This window comes from Myotis nattereri (genome assembly GCF_964212035.1).
Source record: "Myotis nattereri genome assembly, chromosome: 8".
Classification (NCBI taxonomy): domain Eukaryota; kingdom Metazoa; phylum Chordata; class Mammalia; order Chiroptera; family Vespertilionidae; genus Myotis; species Myotis nattereri.
The window spans coordinates 49,804,409-49,820,895 of record NC_138083.1 but is presented as its reverse complement, the minus strand read 5'-3'; the positions used below and the strand labels follow the sequence as shown (position 1 = coordinate 49,820,895).

General features: G+C 44.1%; 1 long non-coding RNA gene across 1 annotated transcript in view; it reads right to left on the bottom strand.

The window, feature by feature from the left end:
• Positions 1–202: 202 nt before the first annotated feature.
• LOC308523190 overlaps positions 203–16,487 on the bottom strand; it is a 29,043-nt gene continuing 12,758 nt past the window's right edge. Inside the window, exon 5 of the long non-coding RNA XR_013996308.1 lies at positions 203–1,719. This is a non-coding gene — a long non-coding RNA (uncharacterized lncRNA). The remainder of the gene's footprint in view (positions 1,720–16,487) is intronic.

Genomic DNA, 16,487 nt, shown 5'->3' with positions numbered 1-16,487 from the left:
ATGAGACAATTGGTCATCAACATGGAAAATATTATATTCCTCACTTTCATCATATACAGGAATAACCCAAAGTCTATTAAAAACCTTAGCATGAAAGTCAAATCCATTAAAACATTTAAGAGAAATATAAAAACAAGATTGCACCACTTTACGTTAGGAAAGGTTTTCCTAAACAAGAGTCATTTAAAAGAACAAATCATAAAGAAAAAGATAGGTATATTTGACTACTTGATACTTTTAAGTTTCATTAAACAAAAGACACCATAAACAAAGTGAAGAGATAAGACACAAACTGGTAAACAATACTTGCAATACTTCATACAAAGAAAGTGCAAGCATCCAGCATCCACAGAAAGTGATAAATACATTTTCAAAAAGGTAAACTACCTGATAGAAAGAGAGACAGAGGACATGAACATGCAGTCCACAGAAGCAGCAGAAATAGTCAGCAAACATGTCACAAGATGCTCAATCTTACTAGTAATCTGAAAAGTAACAAGTAAACAAAAAGTAAATCATTTAATGAAATTAAACAATTTCACAAGCAATAATTTTACACTCTGATAATAACAAGAGTTGACAAAGACATGGAAAAACGAGTTCATTTATAGCTGGTGGGAAACTAAATTGTTACAAATACTCTAAAGGAGAATTGGGCAAGATCCAGAAAAATGAAAGGTGTGCCTACCCAAGACTCAACAATTCCACGTCTAGGTATGGACCACGGAGAAACTCTTCCACCTGTGAACCAAGAGCCACGTGCAGGAATAGTCAAAGCCCCTTCGTTGAGAACAATGACAAAGTTGAATCGTCCTACAAGTCCTTCAGCAACTGAACGAATAAATGTATTCTTTAATTAACATGTGAGCAATTCCTATGTTTACAAGGTATTCTATTGGAAAGACTTTACAAATATGACCACATTTATTTCTCAAAACAACCCCATGAAGTAGGTAGGCTTTTCTGATTTTTGGTAACTCCACTCTTTTTTTTTTTTTTATTGATTTTTTTACAGAGAGGAAGGGAGAGAGATAGAGAGTTAGAAACATCGATGAGAGAGAAACATCGATCAGCTGCCTCCTGCACATCTCCTACTGGGGATATGCCCGCAACCCAGGTACATGCCCTTGACCGGAATCGAACCTGGGACCTTTCAGTCGGCAGGCCGACGCTCTATCCACTGAGCCAAACCGGTTTCGGCAACTCCACTCTTTATGGTGACAACTTTTTTCCATTTTCTAGGTGAGGGGATTGAGACACAGGAGAAGTCAGGCCAATATCACACAGCTAGATAGTAAGTCATACAGTGGAACTCTACAGAGCAAAGAAAATGAATAAAATTAAAATGCGCATAGCATCCTGAATAGATGTCAAACAGGGAGAAAAAGCGGATTGTAGGATGTTTTGTACACCAAGTTACTATCATAGAAGCTTGAAAGATGCAAAACAACACTGTATCAGTTTCCTGGGGCTGCCATAACAATCAGCACACACTGGGTGGCTTACAACAAACACTCTCTCACAGTCCTGGAGGCCAGAAGTCTGAAATCAAGATGCTCTCTCCAAAGACTCTAGGGAACAACCCTTCTTGGCTCCTTCCAGCTTCTGGTGGCTCCAGCAGTTCCTTGGCTTGTAACTGCATCACTTCAATATCTGACTCCATCTGCACATGGCCGCTCTTGTCCCTCTTAAGACACTTGCCATGAAATTTGGGACCTGCTGGATAAATCCAGAATCATCTCAGCTAGAGCTGCAACATAATTATATCCACAAAGACCCTTTTCCCAAGTAAGGTCGCATTCACAGGTCTGGGAGTTAGGAGGTAGACATCTCTTTGGGGTCCACCATTCAACCTTATCAGATATTATCAGTAATTCAGAGGTAAGTGCCAAAGTGGGAACGTGACTTTAAAAAAAAAAATCATGCCTGGGAATGATGAAAGCCACACCCTTCTCTGGAATGGAGTGGGGGAGGAATGCAGGAGAGGAAGACCTCACAGAGGGGGATCAAATATATCTATCTGTAAGGCATCCTCATGTTAATCCATCTGCAGCAAATATCGCCAGAGGATGAGCTATGAGAGAGATGAGTGGTAAGTGCACATGTTGGTGGTGTTTTTCTCTGTAATTTTCTATAATTGTGACATATTTTATAATTCTTAAAAATTGAGCAACACAAAGATGTTCTCTCCCTTGGCTCTGTCGCAGTACTTGACAAGTCCTCGCCCTTGCCCACCAGCTGCTATTAAATATCTTTCATATAACTCATTACCATGTTCAGCCTTCTTCAAGACAGCAGTCAGCTCTTCCTCGCCTACCTAACTCACCCCCTGAAATGTACAGCCTTTCCTTCCTGCCATGTGTTCACATTAGATGTTTTTTTTCTTATTAACAACGCTACTGCTCCAATAAAGACGACATGCTCTCCAAATACCAAAGGCGAATCAAAGTTCATGTTACAAAGCTAGACATTTTTCATGTAAATGTTGTTTTGATTTCTTATTGTTGCTGAAACAAATTAGCATACATTTGATGACTTCAAACAGCACAAATGTATTATGTTAGCAGTTCTGGAGGACAAAAGTCAGAAATGGATCTCACTGGCCTGACATCACTCGGTATGTCATGTTCCTCTCTGGAAGCTCTAGGAGAAAATCCATTTTCTTGCCTTTTCCAGCTTCTGGAAGCTGCTACACCCCCTTGGATCTTGACCGCCCTTCCATCTTCAACACCAGCAATGGTCACCGGAGTCTTTCTTATATTGCATCACCACATTTGGACTCTCCTGCCTCTCTCTTTCGTGCATAAGAACCTGTGATTCCATTGGTTCCATTCAGATAGCCAGGATAATCTCCCATCTCATGGTCAACTCACTGGCAACCTCAGTTCCACCTTCAACCTTAATTCCCCCTTTACCATGCAACAGAACATATTCACAGTTTCCAGGAACAGGTATGGACACCTTTCGGGGAGGGAACACTATCCTGCCTTCCATAAACATATTCCAAGTATCCTTCTAGTCCTTAAATACTCTCTTTGTGCGTTCCTTTTTAATTGATACAGTGTATTTTATTATACGGATATGCCATAAATCATTGTACCATTTTCCTACCATGAAGATATTTAAGTTGCTATCATTTGTAGTTCCTGAACAATGAAATATATTTTTATATTAATACTAGAGGCCCGGTGCACAAAATTCATGCACAGGTGGGGTTCCTTGGCCTGGCTGGTGATCAGGGCAGATCGGGTTCCCTGCCTCCTCCTTCCCTAGCCACCCGCATGCCACCACTGCCCGGTTCCCTGCCTCTCCACCTCCACCCCTCCTCCTTCCCTTGCTGCCCACATCCACCGACACCTACCCCCAGGTCCCCTCCCAGCCCAGAGGCCCGGCCTCAATTGGGCAATTGGGGCCTGCCAACTGGGTGGAAGGACCGGGAGGTTGGCTGACAGGCTCCATCAGCGATTGGGGCCTGTGGGCTGTGGGCAGCTCCTGCGTTGAGTGCCTGCCCCCTGGTGGTCAGTGCACATCATAGCAACCGGTCATTCTGGTTGTTCTGTTGTAACAGTCGCTTAGGCTTATATATATATAGATTTCTGAAAAAGCAATGAATGAGTTTCATAGCAGTGTACACTCCCTTCACGTGGGTTTGAGCCAACATTTCCTGATGCCCTCACAGACAGCGACCATTGTCTTTCTTTTATCATCTCTGCCAAATGGAAAATTCCTTTCCATTTTCATTTGCCAGTCTTTGGTTTCTATCAAGGGCGAACATGTTTTTATACTATTGTCAGCCACCCATGTGCAAGCATGTCTATGATTAGTGGACTCTTGTTGAATATGCAATGATGTCAGCAACCTTGACAATGAGACTCTGTGGGAGAAACCTTCACTCTTAGGGAAATCTCTGAACTTGACTCTTCTTCAGTCTCATAGTCACGACATTATTAAAGGCCTACACTGCCCCTGCATGGTGGCATTCTGAGAAAGCTGCCGTGAGATCATTTGATAGCAGGTGGTGAGACTGCTGATTGGTTTTGAGTGATGGACATTCTTAAGATGATTCTTCCTCTTACATTAGGTGTCCTTTGCATCTTTAGATCTACTCGGGTGTTGCTGTGGGACCCTCCTCAACAAAGAGAGCTGGCAGGACTGCATTTCTAAATTGATAAAGAATTCTTGTGGCCTGATATCTGGATTTGCCAGAACTCTCACCCAACATAGTATTCCCCAACCCTTATTTTAGAAGCTGTTCTTATATTTATATTCATCACTATTATTTAACACCCTTGGTTTACTGTTTTTCAAGACAAAAAAAAACAACAATTTCTATGCAGGGTCTGCACTGTGAGAACGTGACAGAGACCCATGAGAACACAGGAGGGACTCTCTGGGTGCCCAGTTTGTTAACTTGGGCATCATTAATACATCCACGCTTTTTTCTAGATTTCATAGTCTCTCATCTCTTTATTCCACATTTATTCATCTAAATAGTGTTGGGTGACAGAAATGGAAATAAAAAAAGCAAAAACAAAAACACACTGAGCCTTCTCATTTGGAACACAACCCAGTGTTAAAACAAATAAAAGAGTATTGTGGTATCTGGCTGAATTTGAACGAATATCAAAAGACTCCAAAATGCTTGCATCCCAACTAGAGGCAAGCATTTCACTGTAAGTCAGGGGAGGGAGAAAGTTAGGCTGCAGCCGGGGATCTGGGACAGCCTGGGTCCCCAACCCTCAGTATCATCGAGGTTCATTTGTCCCCAAAGTGCAGCAAATCCCACTTCTCTGGTTTTAGAGGTTTGTTTCAGAAGCCACCCCACATTTTGAAATGTAGGTAGGTTTCAAAAGCTGAAGTAAGACCAGCATGCCCCAATTCTGTGCTTGTGGATGATATCCTGTCAATATCCGAATGTTATCTAACACTGACTTCCTTCCATAATTTCCCTGAAAGAACATATTTAGATACGACAGATGTGGACTCTAACCAGGGGCCCTATGTGAATCCCAGGCTGCAGAGCTCAGCAGTGAAGTGTGGACACAGGGTCGGTTACCTGGGCACCCTGGCTTGGTCACTCAGGAGGTGTGTGATCAACCGCCCTCATGCACTTCCATGTCCTTATCTTAAAATGAGAGAATGACAATAACTTCTTCACAGTGTTTCAAGAATGAAATAAGTCAATACAGGTGCCGTGCTAAGAGAAGTGAGCAGTAAATATTAGTTTAGCCAATGACGTGAACACATGCACAGTTGATACTAGATAAGGCTTATTGAGTATTTAATCTGTCAGGGTTGTTCTAAGCATCAATAAAAAAAAATAACAGTTTCTCTTACAATTTAGGAACTAAATGGCCACAGGCAAGAGAGTTTCACTTTGACATTTGGACATCAGCCACATACCTGCAGTCCCGTTCAAGATAAAGGTGCTGAGGAAGGCAAAATATCTCCTCTATCTGCCCAACTCTGACCATAAGCGCATATATGAAACCCCCTGAATGGAACCGGTCTAACATATGTGAACTCAACCTTATTTGTATGAGTATTGATTTGAATAAATTGTTGAGATGACTTAACACATTGATTGTTCAGATTGGAATTAAACAGAGTAGCTTTGATTGATTCAACCTCACAATTATTCCTCATGGCACCTTCCCTCAACTCTTTTCTCAACATTTACTCAACACTGAATCCCCATTCTTAGTCCTACCTACTAGACCAGTGGTTCTCAACCTTCTGGCCCTTTAAATACAGTTCCTCATGTTGTGATCCAACCATAAAATTATTTTCGTTGCTACTTCATAACTGTAATGTTGCTACTGTTATGAATCGTAATTTAAATATCTGATATGCAAGATGGTCTTAGGCAACCCCTGTGAAAGGGTCGTTCGACCGCCAAAGGGGTCGCGACCCACAGGTTGAGAACCACTGTACTAGACTGAGATTTTCAATAGCCTAAGTAACACCCTTTAAAGGAAAAGAAGGGGTATATATTCTCCCAATATATAAACCATTCTGCTGTAATGGTACCAAAGTCCATACAATCCCACTCGCCAAAAGAGAAGTGGCTTCCTCTTACTAGTATAACACAGATATTATTCCGAGGTACATGGTCCACATCAGAATTCTTTCATGGAAGTCAGAAATGTCCCACATTATTGGACATTTCACCTGAGACAACCACTTCTGAATTCTTATTCCTAGTAGTTTTGGGTCCTAAGGAACTATCTATCCCTTTGGGCCACCTATGAAACCTTCAGAACATCCATTAATTCACTTATGGAACCAGTATCTGCTGAGCACCTGTTACGTCCTGAGCTCTCTTCCAGGAAGGGAGATGCACATGGGGCAAGACCTGTCCCCTTGGAGGACTCCACAGTCGCACAGGTGAGGCACACAGGTGACCACTGGTCTAGTAGGTAGGACTAAGAATGGGGATTCAGTGTTGAGTGAGCTGGGGGAAAGGTCACAGACAAAGTACGTGTGCACCGACATCACGCTGAAATGGGAGTTCTTCATTGATACTTCCTAACATAAGACATAATTTTCCTGTGGGTGGGACAACGGCAGGCAGTCGCTACCAGATGGCCATGGCCAGCGTGTAAAGAAAACATCCTCCCCACCGCTCGCCACTCCTCCTCCCCACGCCTCACAGCAGCTCAGGCCCCTCTGCAAGGAGGTTACCCTGGTGACGCCCTTGTCTCGGGTTTACAGGCAGCAACTGTCAGCTCTTCCCCAGGAGACAGTTTGCTGTCCTCTTGTCAAAGCAAATGAAGAAAATATCGATGCTGGCAAATGAATTTGTTTTCCTGCCACTACCAGGAGCACCAGGGAGAAAGAATTAGGGAAGAAAATCAGAGATTTTCCCAAGCACCTCACCTCACTGGTGTTGGAGCCCATCGGTCAAGACGAGTGAGCATAGTGACCATATGTGTCCAGAGACCGGCAGATGGGGGCCTGGGCATCGGGACACCTCATCACGGATTCCGGAGGGAAGCTGGGGAAACCTCTTCCCTCCTCTGGGTGCCTTCCTCCACAATTAGGATAAGAAAACCCACTTGTTGGCATCCGAGGGCAGCCGCCTAGAAAACTGGCTTCTTGCGTCGAAAGGCCTTGGAGCACACTCGGTGTTCATGAGCAGTGCGACCGCCTCGCCTCTAGCTGAAGGCCCCTCCCTGTGAAAGGCCATCCCCTGGCCTGGCAGCAAAGCCGCAGGGCATTGTGGAAAGCCAGCCTGGCAGATGGCCCTGGAAAGGTGGTGATGGAAAACAGGTCTTTGAAAATGATCATTTCACGAGATAACAAATCCCGATGTTGTCCATTTAAAATGAACACAGTGTTGCCGGCTGGTGTGGCTCAGTGCTTGAGCGGTGACCTAGGAACCAGGAGGTCACCGTGCTATTCCCAGTCAGGTCAGGGCACATGCCCGGGTTGTGGGCTCCATCCCCAGTTGGGGGCGTGCAGGAAGCAGCCAATCAATGATTCTCTTTCAGTATTGATGTTTCTGTCTCTCTCCCCCTCTCCCTTCCTCTCTGAAATCATTAAAAATAATATTTATTTTATTTAAAATAAATAAATAAAAATAAAATGAACACAATGCTATCTCTCAATAAAACTGAATAAAATTTTAAAATAAAAGGAGCCCTAGCCAGTTTGGCTCAGTAGATAGAGCATCAGCCTGAGGACTGAAGGATCCCTGGTTCGATTCCAGTCAAGGGCACATGCCTGGATTGTGGGCTCAATCCCCAATAGGGAGCATGTAGGAGGCAGCCTATCAATGATTCTCTCTTATCATTGATGTTTCTCTCTCTCTCTCTCCCTCTCCCTTCCTCTCTGAAATCAATAAAAATAGATTTTAAAAATAAATAGATAAATAATAAAATAAATTAAATTTTAAAAAGAAAAGGATAGAATTGGGGGTCTGGAACTAATCGATAAATGCCAACTTTTTCATTCTTCTAAATGTGACATCAGAACTTCCAGATGGCTCCTGCAGGGTACCTGTCACTCGGGGGCAAGTTCTCAGCCAAAGGAAATTAACCAGAGGGCAATAACAGTGACAGCAACTACGAGAGTATATTGCTTATTGTGAGCCAGACACTGATCAGTAAATCCTCCAATGAGCTTAGGAGGTCAGTACTATAACCATGCTTTTTCAGAAAAGGTGGCTGAGGCTCGTGGTTAATCGAAGCTATCGACACACACACCAGGACCACAAAGGTAGAAAGAGGCAAGTGTAAACAGGAAGGGATCAGAAGACGACAGAGAAGCAAGGAAATACCAATGTATGGTGTCACATGGTTTCAGACCAATTGAAGGAAAGCCCATTGAAATGATTAAAACATGTATTAAATGGAATATGTCTAAACAAATAACATTTTTCTTTTTATATACAAATAGAAACATAAGAGATTAATAACATGATGCTTAGTAAATGTTCTTGTTGTAGTTCTAGTTCTTGTGTGAACTTGGTGGGGCTACAGCCCCAGGATTCAATCAAACACTCATCTGGGTGATGCTATGAAGGTAATTTGTACATGGGGAATCAAGTCCACGATCAGTTGAGTTTAGTTAGGGGAGGTGATCCCGCTCACTCTGGGTGAGTCTGGTCCAGTCTGTTGAAAGATGTTAGGAGCAGGACTGAGGCCTCCCTGAAGATAAATTCTGGCCGGGGACAGTAGCTTCAGCCCGTTCCAGAATCCCAGGCCGCCCCGGGGACTTCAGACTCGATTAGACAATTTCTTGCAATAAATCCCTTAATATTTATCTCCTGCTGTTTCTGCTTTCCTGGCTGAACCCTGACTGACACAGTTCTGAAAATGTTCTTTGTAATTAATGTGTAAGAATGAATTAACAGTAGTATACTGTGCATATATAGAAGCTAGTGCTACGAAGTATACAACAAAGTGATTTAAAATTTTCCCTGCATTCTTGTTTACTGATAAATGTATACTCTCTCTCAGAGGAAGAACTTAACAGATACCATGCTAAGCCAAAGTAAACTTTAAAATTCCATTTGAATTATTCTGAACGAATTTTGAATGTGTAGAGTCTTAATAAAGTTCTAGAATGTTGGGGGAAAGGAGAGAGAGAGAGAGAGAGAGAGAGAGAGAGAGAGAGAGAGAGAGATTCCTTCTGATTTAAAGCACATATTAACACCATCTATCTGTTAGAAGGTACCTACCGGACTCCCATTTCATTTTTTCAAATAGCATTAATTGGCGATGATAACTGGGACATACATCTTTTAGCTTCGTGGCCTTGGACAAGTCACTCAGCACCTCTGCATCTCAAGTCCCTCATCTATAAAATAGGGATGCAAACAGAGCTTGCCTGTAGGACTGTTGTGATGCTATGGCATGCTTAGAAGACTGTCCAACACATGGTAGGAAGCATGGGAGGCTGGCGAGGACTTCCCAGAAGAGGTGGTGCGGGAATGACTTGGATTGGGTACAAAGCACGGGACACAGTTCTGGGCAGGGGGAAACCCAGTTCGGAGATAGCTTAGAGGCAGGCATGGGGAAAGCTGCTATGTCGGCCCAAATTAAGCCAGCCTGCCTGCCATGCCTGGTTCTTACAAACAAACTAGGACAGGGTCTGAGCTCCAGATTGCGCTCAAAGCAAAGTCTAGATTCTATGTCTAAAACCTCACATTTGGGATATCTTTATTTTTTTAATATATTTTTACTGATTTCAGAGAGGAATGGAGAAGGACAGATAGAAGCATCAATGATGAGAGAGAATCACCGATTGATCGGCTGCCTCCTGCATGCCCCACACTGGGGATCGAGCCCACAACTCGGGCCTGTGCCCTGACCGGGAATCCAACCATGATCTCTTGGTTCATAGGTTGATGCTCAACCACTGAACCATGCTGGCCAGGCTGGGACATCTTTCAAACTGCATTGTATGTTTTTCAAAAGGGTTTTATGGTTAAACCAGCTTGCAGAACAGTGTTCAGTAAAGACTAATGGGTTTCTTTACAGCAGCATTCCCCCTGAGAGTCATGCTTACTCTATGGTCTGCCAATGAGGTGCAATGCACAGCAGCCCTCCCCCCCACCCCACCCCCCCCCCACCCCCCGCATGGGCGACAGGACCCTCATCTCTCAAGAAAACTGTCTGGAGTGCTCCCTTCTGCAAATGCCAAGTGCATGAACTGCATTATCTGAATTCTTGATGCTCTGGCATCAGGGGCCTTGCTGACCTCCAGGGCTGGCCGATTCTGAAACACAGCAGCAGACTGTCCACCTTTCCTACACAAATGACCCCAGCCAGAGGCCATACCCCAGGAGGCAACAAGGTATTTCCAGGCCCTAATCATCCAGGGTCCGCACCAGACAACAAGAGGCAGCCTCTGCCCCCCAGAGGCCCCTGAATATATTAAAACAAGCTAGTTCTGAGCCCGCTCGCCCGGACTGGCCTTGCTTTTCCGGAGGAAACCACAGGAAAGGTTACTGCCCTGGCTCCCAGGGTTCCTGACCCACCCGGGCTGCTGATGTGGCCCTGCGCGGAGTGTCCCCTCTTCTGGGAACTGTGAGTAACACAACAGCTTTTCAATGGCAATTGCTGCTGATCACCAGGCCTGAATAATAATGAAACCTACATTGTAAAACTTCAGTGTTAGCAATGAAGGCATTTAAAGATTTCTAAGCAGAGGAGTAACGTATTAATGTGTAGAAGTATACATCCTAGCCATCACCTTCCATGTTCCAAACTCTCAGAGTGGCTCCAGAGCCCTGGGAAGCCTACGACCAACCTGAACATTTGAGACACACAGAGGTCTAGGGAGTCTGAACCCCCACCCACCCAGAAGTCCTGACAAACCCGATGGGCCTCAGAGCATAGAGTATCTCGGAGGGACGCCCTCTAACCCAGCCTGGATGCCCTGGGAACCTGGGTCAAACCTTGGTCACAGGAGAGGTGATGCGAACTTCTTGATTGGAGGTACACAAGAAGTTGGAAACTGGTCCTGTTTCTGAACATGTGGCCCTTCCCCTCCCCCCCACCGCCATCAGCACTATAAGGGGGTTGAATCAGCTAGTTTGTAAAGTACCCCTCCCTCCACTCTGAATCCCTATAATTCTAAATTACTCTATGGAGCTACTCATTCCAGAAAATTGTATAAGCCTATAAAATGGTTCTAAGTCACAAGAGGACTGATGTAAAAATTTCCCACCACTCGGTACTTTTTCTTCGTTTTTAGACAAGGCCAGTTCTCCAAAGTGCACTTCCCTTTTTGTTAGTTACTATTACCCCTTCTATTTATTTGTGAGCCAATAAAAATAAATATTTTACTTTGGAAAAGGAAATGTACTTTTTTTCCGAGAGCAGTGCCAACCTTCATCCCATACCTTGCCCCATAGTTGAATCGACTGTGGGTTTTATCTGTGCTTGGAAAAGACGTTAGGGAACTAATGACTCATGGTCCCACCAGAGCCCTTTTAGGTCAAGAGGACACAGGCTGCACCCCTCCCCCAAGGGGAGCACTTGGCAGAACTCTGAACGGGGAGCTGTCTGACCTTTGCTTGAAAGTAAGGAAATGAATCACAGGGCTTGACCAAGACTTGCTAGGTCTGTCTCCAAATGAAGAAACAATGATAAAACTGATGGTTGCCTGATAAGCAAATTGGAGTAAAGAGTGGAAGACGGAAATACACCCACTTGATTATCTTCCGAAGGGAGAACTTTGCACCTGGAGAGAAGGTGCTTTGCTGGCCTGCACTGCAGATTGGCTGTCTGTCCTTTCATCTCAGGTCAACTCTCGGGTTCCTCATGTAGTAAAATGTCATATTTGGAACAGGTGATATTTAAAATAAATATCTTCTTTGGTCATTAAATATGGAGCTCAAAACTAAATGTTTGGCCTGACAGGCGTGGCTCAGTGGTTGAGCGTTGACCTATGAACCAGGAGGTCATGGTTCGATTCCCGGTCAGGGCACATGACCAGTGTGGGGTGTGCAGGAAGCAGTCGATTCGTGATTCCCCCTTATCATGGATATTTCTATCTCTCTCTCCCTTTCTCTTCCTCTCTGAAATCAATAATGTATTATATATATATTAATGAATGCTTTGACCATGCTGTTCTTCCAAGAAGGACAGCCAACACCCAGGTGTTGTTACTAAAGTGTAACAAAGCTACAAAGAAGTGTGATCCTTGCTCAAAGAAGCATTTGTACAAAGTGGGGGAGGGAATGACCTACAGTCACGGTGTTAATTGTGCCTAAGCAAGCCAACACTGGAGCGCTAGATGGTACAATTAGAAGGTGAAGAAAAAGAACAAAAACGAAGGCAACTGACATATATCTTGGCCAGTGGATTGTTAGTCCTGAGAAAGGTAAGAACGGTAATAAAGTAGAAAAGATTGGCTCCATGACTCAGCAGAGGCAGGTGGAAATGAAGGCAGCCAACCTTAGAGGATGTGGACCAGTTTTTTCCTAATTTCCAGAGGCTCTAGCACTGTAAAGAGTCCCCTGTGGAAGGGTCCAGTGTTGTCGTCAAACAATGTAATTATCCTCACATTCCAGTATGGACTGCTATGTAAGTTCATTCAATATATATGAACTGAATATCTACTTATACCTCACTGAACTAACTTAGTTTCTATACAGATCAATAATTGTTGCTTTTAAGAAGTTTGCTATCAAGTGAAGGAAATGGCTAATGACAATTCACTATAATTAAAGCAAAGCTTGCATTTTAAAAAGTATAAGTAAAAAAGAACAATGGGGAAAATATTCTTACCAAAGACCTTGCACCGAATCTGAGATTTAAATTCAGCTATAAAGAATGGATTAACATTTAGACAGGCAAATTCAGAGGGAAAGCATTCTGGGAAGATGGAACAGAGAGAGCAAAGGCATTTCTTACGATGGTTTACAAAATTCTTCCAAATATGATCTCTGCTTAAATGTCCCGCCCATAATTATTTACATGACATCTTCAGAGGAGGAAAGTCCCTGAACACACCATGGCGTCCTTACATCCTTTTTGTCCAGCTCCATGGAGGAGGGAACCTGCTGCCTCTCCCGATAAGTGTGTCACCACTTAGAGTCAGCCTCGCTAGCCATCTCTCAGACCTTCAGAAAACAAGATGCCACCACATCGAGTGTGTGCTTTATGGGTCAATGGCAATTAGTGCCTCAATTTCAAGCTTGAAGATCTTGAGAGAGTTGTGTTTCAGAAGATATATTGTACTGTGTGGCGTTACCTGAATGACAATCACAAAGATGAGTGATTCAGACATAGGCTCCGTGGACACAGCTCAGACAAGCAGACTCCATGAGGATCCATGCCTGCTCCCTCTGGGGCTGCTATCTATACAAGTCTCATCTATGAATTAACCAATAACATCCTTCTAGCAAAATAGATCATGTCTATGACATATTACAATAGAATTGGGGAAGGGTTTGGAGATAGTTTTGTTTAACTGGGAGATCAATACTTTCATGTCCTCTGATTTTTTAATATTCTCTTAAGTTTTTCAGAAACTCCTAACTATATTAAGGAGATTTTTGAAAGCTATAGCCTGTTAACTGTGGCTATATCTGAAGGGAGGGATTATGGGGTAGTTCACTTTGCTATTTTCTATATTTTTAATTGTCTGAATTCTTTACAGAGTGAATATACTTTTCGAGGTATGTATTTTTTTTTCACAATCAGGAAGAGTAACCTTCACAGATTGAAAACTTGCTCATTTTTGTTCTATAGAAAGTGAGCTCTTTGACAATCTCTCAGTGAATGTGTATTACATATATACATTTTCTGCCTAAACCTGATATCATGCACTAATAAAATTTTGATTGAAGAAAAGAATCAGGAAGTAAGTAACATCTGTCTCTCAGCACCAGGAACACTGTAGAAAGGCCTGCCCATCACTGTGTTGTCATGGTTACACACAGAGCCCCCTCCTCCCCGCTGCCTTTGTCCACTCCAGCAGCAACATTTGCTCCTTTCTCATCTCCCTGAGGGCATTTGGTGCCCTAGCAACCCTGACCATAGACACCTTACACCCTAAGTCCACTGCCATGAGCAGTGCAGTGCAGTCAGGTCTGGAGTGAATTGGAGCACATCTCAAGTGACTCGCTACCACCACATTTTGCCCACTGCCACCCCTGGAGGTGCCCTGCCCCCTGGGGAGACATTAAAGAGCTCACCTCCTGAGCCTGGTTGATTGCTGTGTTAAAGAGTTGGCTGAGCCCTAGCAAGTGAGCTATTTTTATTCAAAACTTGGGATCACATATAAGCTAAACCTGATTGGGAAATTGTGTCCAGAGAAGGGGGGAAAGAGCTGAATTTGTTTTCTGGTGACTGAGATGAAAAGCTCTTGCAGCCCTGAAGAGGTCTGGGAGGGCAACGCCGCATGGTTCCATCAGTGGCACCCACTTAGTATCCCTGGGGGGGAAATCAGCCAGGGGAGGCTAGGCAGCAGCCACCCCACCCACACCGTTACATCCACACCTTGCCATCCAAGCTGCGCTCAAGCCTGGGGGCCATCCAACTGGACTGAAGATAACCCGAAGCAGAGTCGAGGGGAGACACTCGGTGTCCTAGGCTCTAGAACGTTCCTTGGCTCCCCCATCTCTAAATCATCTAATGCTGAACAACCACAGCCCATGGTGATGGACTCAAGCCCCTGATGGCTTTGGGTATAAAAAACCAGAAACACCCCTAAGCACCTAGAGCTCTGAGAAGGAATAATAATGAACTCTTTACCCAACAACATTTAGAGTGCCCACAGATCCCCTCACCCACCTTGCGTTGACAAGCTCCCATGGCCTAGCCCAGGGGTCCTCAAACTTTTTAAACAGGGGGCCAGTTCACTGTTTAAAGGGCCGGACTATAGTTTAAAAAAAAAAAACTATGAACAAATTCCTATGCACACTGTACATATCTTATTTTGAAGTAAAAAAACAAAACGGGAACAAATACAATATTTGTATTTGCATGTGGCCCACGGGCCGTAGTTTGAGGACCCCTGGCCTAGCCTGTCCACCAAAGCATGAATGATGCAGCAACTATCAGGGCTTGTATCCTTTTAGGTAATGATTTAGGAGTATTGTTTTGTTTTCCATTACAGTGGACATTCACTATTACATAGTTTCAGGTGTACAGCACAGTGGTCAGACATTTATATAACTTAGGAAGTGAGCTCCCCATAATTCTAGTCCCCACACCCGGACACCAAACATAGTCATGACAACATTATCTGGTCCAACAGACAGCCTGGAGCTGTCTTGGAGGTTAGGGGGGCTGAAGGTGGAAGCGAGCATGGTCTCGACACACCGAATGGGAACCCACACTGCTGTCCATCTGGACTGCGTGTCTGGAAAAACCACCGACCAAATCTGGGAGAAGGTGAAGAATGAATGAAACATGGCCACTTAGTTTTAATTCCCCCACCTCGTTACTGCAGTACTTGCTAAGGTCATAATTGACCAAAACGCACGGGAAATGATTATTATGCCATTTTTATTTCATTGTGCTCTGATGAACTTAAGTGTATGGGCTGGGACAGAATCCTGAAGCAGGGGCCCTCTGTCCTGACATTCACCTCCACCCACTGTTCTCCACTTTCTGTTCCCTTTTCTATTTCATTAGCATCATCTCCTTCGTCTTCACCCAGTGACTTCCCATTTTCTCAACCCCTTTCTGGGGAGACATATTTTGTGTTCATGAATGAAACTTATTGGTGAGTTTGCCTCTAAGTTATAAAATTATAAGCCAGATACTGTTAAAGAAAGGTTATTGCTGATATTTTCTTAGGCTCAAAACTGAAGGTAAATCCATGTGTTTTAGGTAATCAAGACTACCCAGAAAGAAGAGCAGCTACCGCTGCTTCACTCACAAGACCTCCCCATACCACAAACGCTGAGCCCATTGTCTCAGGAAGCCTATGTCAGAGCAGGTGGCCCATGAATGGGGGGCTTCTTGCCCAGATGTCCACACCACACAATGAATGCCTTCCTTCACCTTCTCCATTAGCCTACCCTCATTCCCTCTTCATTCTTGGAAATCCCAAGACTTCCAGGTGCTGGACACCCAAGAGTCCTTATTCTCTCTTGTCCTCACCCATCTCTCACCCACTCTCTTCCCTTCAAGTCCAGTGATGAAGATGCTGGGCTCCAGGTGAAACACAACCCCACCTGGGTGTTCTAGGAAGAAGAGAAGAAAGTGGGAGGTGCTGGATTACTGATTCTCATGGCAATGTGAGTGCCTTAGCTCAGGCCACCATAACAGAAGTCCACAGACTGTGGATCTAAATAGCAGATTTATTTTCTCACAGTTCCAGGGGCTACAAGTCCCAGATCAAGGTGCCAGGGTTGGTTACTGCTGAAGCTTGTAAACAGCTGCCTTCTCACTGGTCCTCATGTGGCCTCTCCTCTGGGTTCACATGGAGAGCGAGCTCTGGGGTGTCTTTTTCTTCTTATCAGTCATATCAGATTAGGGCCCACCCTTATGACCTCAGTTAACCTTAATCACCTTCCT